Raw genomic sequence first — 6,000 nt, forward strand, 5'->3', positions numbered from 1 at the left:
GCCATCGCGTAGTGCATATATCCGTAATGCCGATGTCATTGTCTTCACTTAATGCACGAGAAAACTCAAAGCAGGAAAGTTTATTTCCCACCCGCCAAAATTTTTTTTTTAATTGTTTATTTATTTTTGACACAGAGAGAGAAAGAGCATGAGCAGGCTCATGCCCCAGGAGGGGCAGAGAGACAGGGAGACACAGAATCCAAAGCAGGCTCCAGGCTCTGAGCTGTCAGCACAGAGCCCAACGCGGGGCTCGAACTCACAGATCACGAGATCATGACCTGAGCCGAAGTCGGACACTCAACCAACTGAGCCACCCAGGCGCCCCTACCCGCCAAAATTTTTAAATGAACAAACAGCAAATGCTAATATTATACAAGACCCAAATTATTTCCACTAGACCCAGTCACCTCCCATCAAAATACAAAAAAAAAAAAAACAAAGGTTAAGTACCTTTGTTTTCCTGTTTAGCACAATGACACGGTTGAATGCCAAGCAGTGTAAATGGCTGTATTTTTTATATTCCTGTTATTTGTTGACGTGGAACCATTCATTAAATACAGAAAGGTTTTTGTCACATTTTAATCACTATCCCTTGTTTGGTTTACAAGCTGGCAGTCCCCCCCCCCCCCACCTCTAGCTTTACCTCTCAAATCTTTTATAGGAAACAACACAAGTTTTTAAGGCATCAGAAATTTCTTGTTGAAGTCCGCCTGGGTGGCTCAGCCTGTTACGCATCTGACTCTTGATCTCAGCTCAGGTCTTGATCTCAGGGTCATGAGTTCAGGCCCCACACTGGGCTCCATTGCTGTTTTAATTCGTAAAAGTAGTGATCTTCATTCCACTTAAGATTTCAAGGCTCACACAGTCAAATGTTGCCTTAAGAGTTATTTATTCGTGTGTTTATATAGCAGCCTCTGTATAGCAGGTAAGGTGTTAGATGCAGCGGGAGGTAGACACAAGTTCATGGTGCTCCTGCAGAAGTGGGAAGGAGGTGCCTCAGGAGCACCTCTGAGAACGAGCCAGAGAGTCTGCCAAGGCTTCAGTGGCACAGATCGGAACACCTCCTTCCCAGAGAGCCGTGGATCACGTCCACCGCTCCCAAAGGCTAAGCCCAAAAACTTCCTGTTGGCATTTGCACCACATAAAGCACCCGGTACTTCTGGCATCATCTGCTTTCTGGGCTATGAGATCCAGCTGGCTTTCTAGGGGACTGGAAACTTATTTTACGATCCCCATTATAGATCTCAACTCTGCCAGCTATTTCTTCAGGCAGGGCAGCCTCCTGATCAATGTGGACATCAACATCTCTTTCTGGCAGCGATTCTGTACATAGGAATCGCTTTCTGCACTGCGGCCTTTACCGTAGGGAAATCCTGTTTCCTGCAGCGAACGATCATTCAGAGCACCGACAATTGGTACAAACCTGGAGGACCGGGCCATCCAGGATCACCCGGTGCCTGGTTGTATCCTTTACCACTTTGCCGAGTCTCTGTTTTGCTCCATTCAGCAGGTCTGTAATTAGGTCACCTCTCACTCTGAGGACTTTGAGCCTAGCTTGATTAATTAAATTAGACATCTGAATTTTCGTCTGCTGCTCAGTCTGCTTTTCTTTCTTCTCACAGTAGTCCATCCTTTTCAGTCTTTGGGTTTGCGCAAGACGACCTTTCTCAATGTTGAGCTCTTCCTTTGCATCAGTTTCTTCTGCTTTCTCATCAGCTTCTTGTTCAATAAAAGCCATCACATGCTTAATCTGCTTCTGCACATCAGCATCGCTGAGGGCCACTGGCTGGAGAAGAGGTTAGAAGGAGGCGGTGGAAGGAAGGGCTAAATGGTTTTAATTTTGGATAACAAACGTAATCGGTCCTTCTTGGGAAAATGCCACAAACTGTCAGTGCTGGAATGCCACCTGACCGTGGCTCCCAGATGGGGTCCCTCTCTGCTGCTGCCCTCTGGTCGGTTGCACAGCCCCAGTTGCTCCATTCAACCCGCTAGCATGCGTCTCGGTCATACTCAGCAGAGATAGGGTGTGATTGCCAGGAGTGACTTTCCACAACTGCCATTCAAAGACCGATTTCAACCCACGTCCATTTTGCTAACTCCGTCCAAAGCAGCATACAGAGGGCCGGGTTGGTTGGCAATGTGTTTCTGAGGCATTCCCGTGCTGCTCTGGCATCCTGGGGACTTTCTCACTCCCCTGCTCCTTTCTCTGCCTCTGCTCTATCCTGAAGTGTTTTTCTTCCAGCTCAAGTCAAATGGTTGACATTTATAAAGTAAAGATTCTAAGAGGGATACCCTACATAATTCAGGGCCAGCAATGGATGAAATCCCTTGTGTCTTGGTGGGGGATCTGATGCCCAGCGGTAGAGCAGACAGAAGGGGCCCCCAGGAGAAGGCAGGCTTCAGAGGCAACCTTAGATTTCTTCGCAAAGAAGAAATTCTGCTTCCAAGTGGACTGGAAACGTGATTGATTATTGCTATGGGTTGAATTGTGTTCCCTCCTCGCCTGACAAAAAAAGATATGTTGAAGTCTTAACCCTCAGTATCTCAAAATGTGACCTTCTTTAAAAATAGGGTCCTTGCAGTTGTAATTAACTGCGTTAAGATAAAGTCATACCAGAGAAGGATTGGCCCTTAATGCAATATGACCGGTGCCCTTATAAAAGGTGGGAAATTTGTGCACAGACACACAGGGAGAAAGCCACGTGATGATGGACGTAGAGACTGGAGTCATGCTGTCAGAAGCCGAGGAACACCTGGGGCCACCAGAAGCTGGAAGATGCAAGGAAGGATCCTTCCCTCTGCTTCAGAGAAGGCACAGCCCTGCCAACACATTGACTGCAGACTTCTGGCCTCCAGAACTGTGAGAGAATAGATTTCTGTTGTTTTAAGCCGCCCAGTTTGTGTTACTTTGTCACGGCAGCCATAGGAAACTAATGTAAGAGTTAACTGAAAATTAACAAACTCCAAATGCCAACATTACACAAGAGCACTACAAGAAATAAAAAAGCTGTGGGGACAGCGGGGAGACCTGCATGGCTCAGTAGATTAAGCGTCCAACTTCAGCTCAGGTCATGATTTCATGGCTCATGAGTTCGAGTCCCAGGGCTCTGTGCTGACAGCTCAGAGCCTTGAGCCTGTTTTAGATTCTGTGTCTCCCTCGCTCTCTGCTTCTCCCCCACTCACGCTGTGTCTCTCTCTGTCTCTGAAAAATGAATAAACCTTAAAAGTAATTTTTAAAAAAATCTGGGGGGTAGGGGGTGTTAATAAGCTAGCGTCACGTTATCCTTGTATGTCTTATTCTAGGGAAATGTTAAGAATATACTACTTTGCCACTTTTCTTCACTGGGCCTATTTACCAATTCAGATGGGAAAATGGACTTTTGCAGTTGTGGGGTCACCTGAGCCTTTGCTCCAAACTCTGGGAACCAAAAAGGACTCGTGTAGAGTCTGAGGGGCTTTGGTTTTCCTAAGAAATAAAACTTGAGCTAAACCGAACCATACAACAGATCAAGTCTGACACGCTTATAGAGAACATGGCTCTCTATCACGGCATAAAATTGCTGAATGACAAACTCAAGCCGTGATTTTTCTCAGTGGATTTTTTCACTTTGTCTTGCAGGTGGGTGATGGGTGACGGTGGCAGAACAGGTTCTACAGAAATGTCTGGCATCCCTTGTTCCCAAGCTTTGAAACCTCTGCCAAATACATAGAGACGTCACATTTAACATCCTGTTACAAAGGCGTAGAATGAGTGGGTGTGAGCTAAGGATTTTGCGCCGGACTGGCACACGGGTAGGCACCCAGAAAATGGGAGCCATTGTTCTTTCTTCATGAAAGATATATAATCTCAATTTTATAAGAGGCAGAATCGTTGCCGAAATTCACCAAACTCTTCAACCGTGCCTATAATCTGCAATTCTACTGCCTGAATAATAAAGTTTTGGTGTATCTTTTTGTTTCAGGGATCAACGAATGGGGATGAAAATGCTATCAATCTGAGCTCCCAATGCTTCAAGGAGACACCTAAAGAAGAGGAGAGTTAAGTTTTTCTGTCCCACTGCCTCCCAGAGGTGGTAGTTGACCAACCCTGCAGAACACAGATGGGGAAGATGTCCCATACTCTTACCCTCTAAATGGAAGATTGGAAAAGAATATCGAGAGAGGGAAAAGAAGTGGATACATACGAGCTATGGGTGTAAAGGTAAAAACAGAGCAAGGGAGATAGGAAAACTGACAGCTCTATACTCTTCAAAATACATATATATGTACATATATATATATATAGTTTATATATATAGTTTATATGTATATAGTTTATATGTATATAGTTTATGTGTATATAGTTTATGTGTATATAGTTTATAGTATATAGTTTATATATAGTTTATATGTATATAGTTTATATATATATATATATATATATATATATATATATATATATAGTTATGTTAGTCACTTTTATTTTCAAGTGAATTGACCTGATATTTTTTCCATTTCACTTTAAATTTTAGGGGCGCCTGGGTGGCTCAGTCAGTTGAGTGACCGACTTCAGCTCAGGTCACGATCTCACAGCTCATGAGTTCGAGCCCCGCATCGGTCTCTGTGCTGACAGCTCAGAGCCCGGAGCCTGGTTCTGATTCTGTCTCCCTCTCTTTCTGCCCCTAACCCACCCACATTCTGTCTCTGTCTCTCTCAAAAATAAATAAACATTAAAAAAACTGTGTAATTTTATTGTTGTATACAGAAAGCAACACTAAAAATCTAGGGGACTATAAGTTGACAGCGAGATCACCCGAACAGGTGAAGGAAAGTCTGAAGAGGTTGGCAGACCTAAGGGGTACTGAGCTGGCTGGAACCAAAGGCATCACACCTCAGCCTGATCCCTGTCAGATCTCTGAGTCATCTATGGAATCTTTTTCTTTTTTAATTCATTTTTTAAAAATTTTAACTCCAATACACTTAACCTACAGTGTTATATTAGTTTCAGGTGTAAAATGCAGGCTCCAAGAATTCTCTACGTGGCTCTCTGCTCATCTGGGAGGTGTACCCTGAATCCCTTTCACTTATTTCGTCTCTTTTTTCTTTGCTTGTTTTGTTTCTTAAATTCTGCCTATGAGTGAAGTCATATGGTATTTGTCTTTCTCTGACTGATTATTTCACCTAGCATTTTACTCTCTAGCTCCATCCACGTTATTGCGAGTGGCAAGGTTTCATTCTTTTTTATGGTTGAATAATATTCCCTTACGTATATATGCCACCTCGTCTTTATCCATTCATTTATCAGTGGTCACTTGGGCTGCTTCCGTAATTTGGGTCTTGTAAATAATGTTGCTATAAACATAGGGGTGTGTGTAGTCTTTTGAATTAGTGTTTTTGTATTTTTTGCTCAATACCCAGCAATGCAATACTGGATTATTGGGTACCTCTATTTTTTAACATTTTGAGAAATCTCCATACCATTTTCCACAGCGGATGCACCAGTTTGCATTCCCAACAAGAGTGCAAGAGGGTTCTTTTTTCTCCACATCCTCACCAACACTTGGTTTTTCTTTGTGTTTTTTATTTTATTATTTTTTTAATGTTTATTTTTGAGAGAGAGAGAGAGCGAGAGAGCAGGGAAGGGGCAGAGAGAGAGGGAAACACAGAATCTGAAGCAGGCTCCAGGCTCTGAGCTGTCAGCACAGAGCCCAACACGGGGCTTGAACCCACCAACCTCGAGATCGTGACCTGAGTTGCTGTTGGACGCTTAACCAACTGAGCCACCCAGGCGCCCTCATATTTTTTTATTTTAGCCATTCTGACAGGTGTGAGGTGATAGCTCACTGTAGTTTGGCTTGCATTTCCCTAATGATGAATGATGTTGAGCATATAGAATCTTTTTTTTTTTTTAACCTCCAAAGTCTCCAAAGGCAAATTTACCCACACCCACATCTCAAGCCCTGGCCGTCTTCCTTCACCAACACCCCAGCGTCGAGTCCCCATCTTAACTCTTGGACGTGG

The 6,000-nt window shown here is 43.8% G+C and overlaps 1 long non-coding RNA gene and 1 pseudogene across 2 annotated transcripts in view; one reads left to right on the forward strand and one right to left on the reverse strand.

Annotated features, from left to right (window-relative positions):
* Positions 1-2,904, forward strand: part of LOC147581516 (uncharacterized) — a 188,454-nt gene extending 185,550 nt beyond the window's left edge. For both annotated transcript variants that reach the window (XR_015249988.1, XR_015249986.1), the window contains one exon: positions 2,683-2,904. This is a non-coding gene — a long non-coding RNA (uncharacterized LOC147581516). The remainder of the gene's footprint in view (positions 1-2,682) is intronic.
* On the reverse strand, positions 497-2,154 carry LOC112869864 (V-type proton ATPase subunit E 1 pseudogene; annotated as a pseudogene).
* Positions 2,905-6,000: the final 3,096 nt, after the last annotated feature.

The sequence above is a fragment of the Puma concolor genome, chromosome B1 (assembly GCF_028749965.1).
Source record: "Puma concolor isolate L17-30 chromosome B1, mPumCon1.1.hap2, whole genome shotgun sequence".
Taxonomy (NCBI): domain Eukaryota; kingdom Metazoa; phylum Chordata; class Mammalia; order Carnivora; family Felidae; genus Puma; species Puma concolor.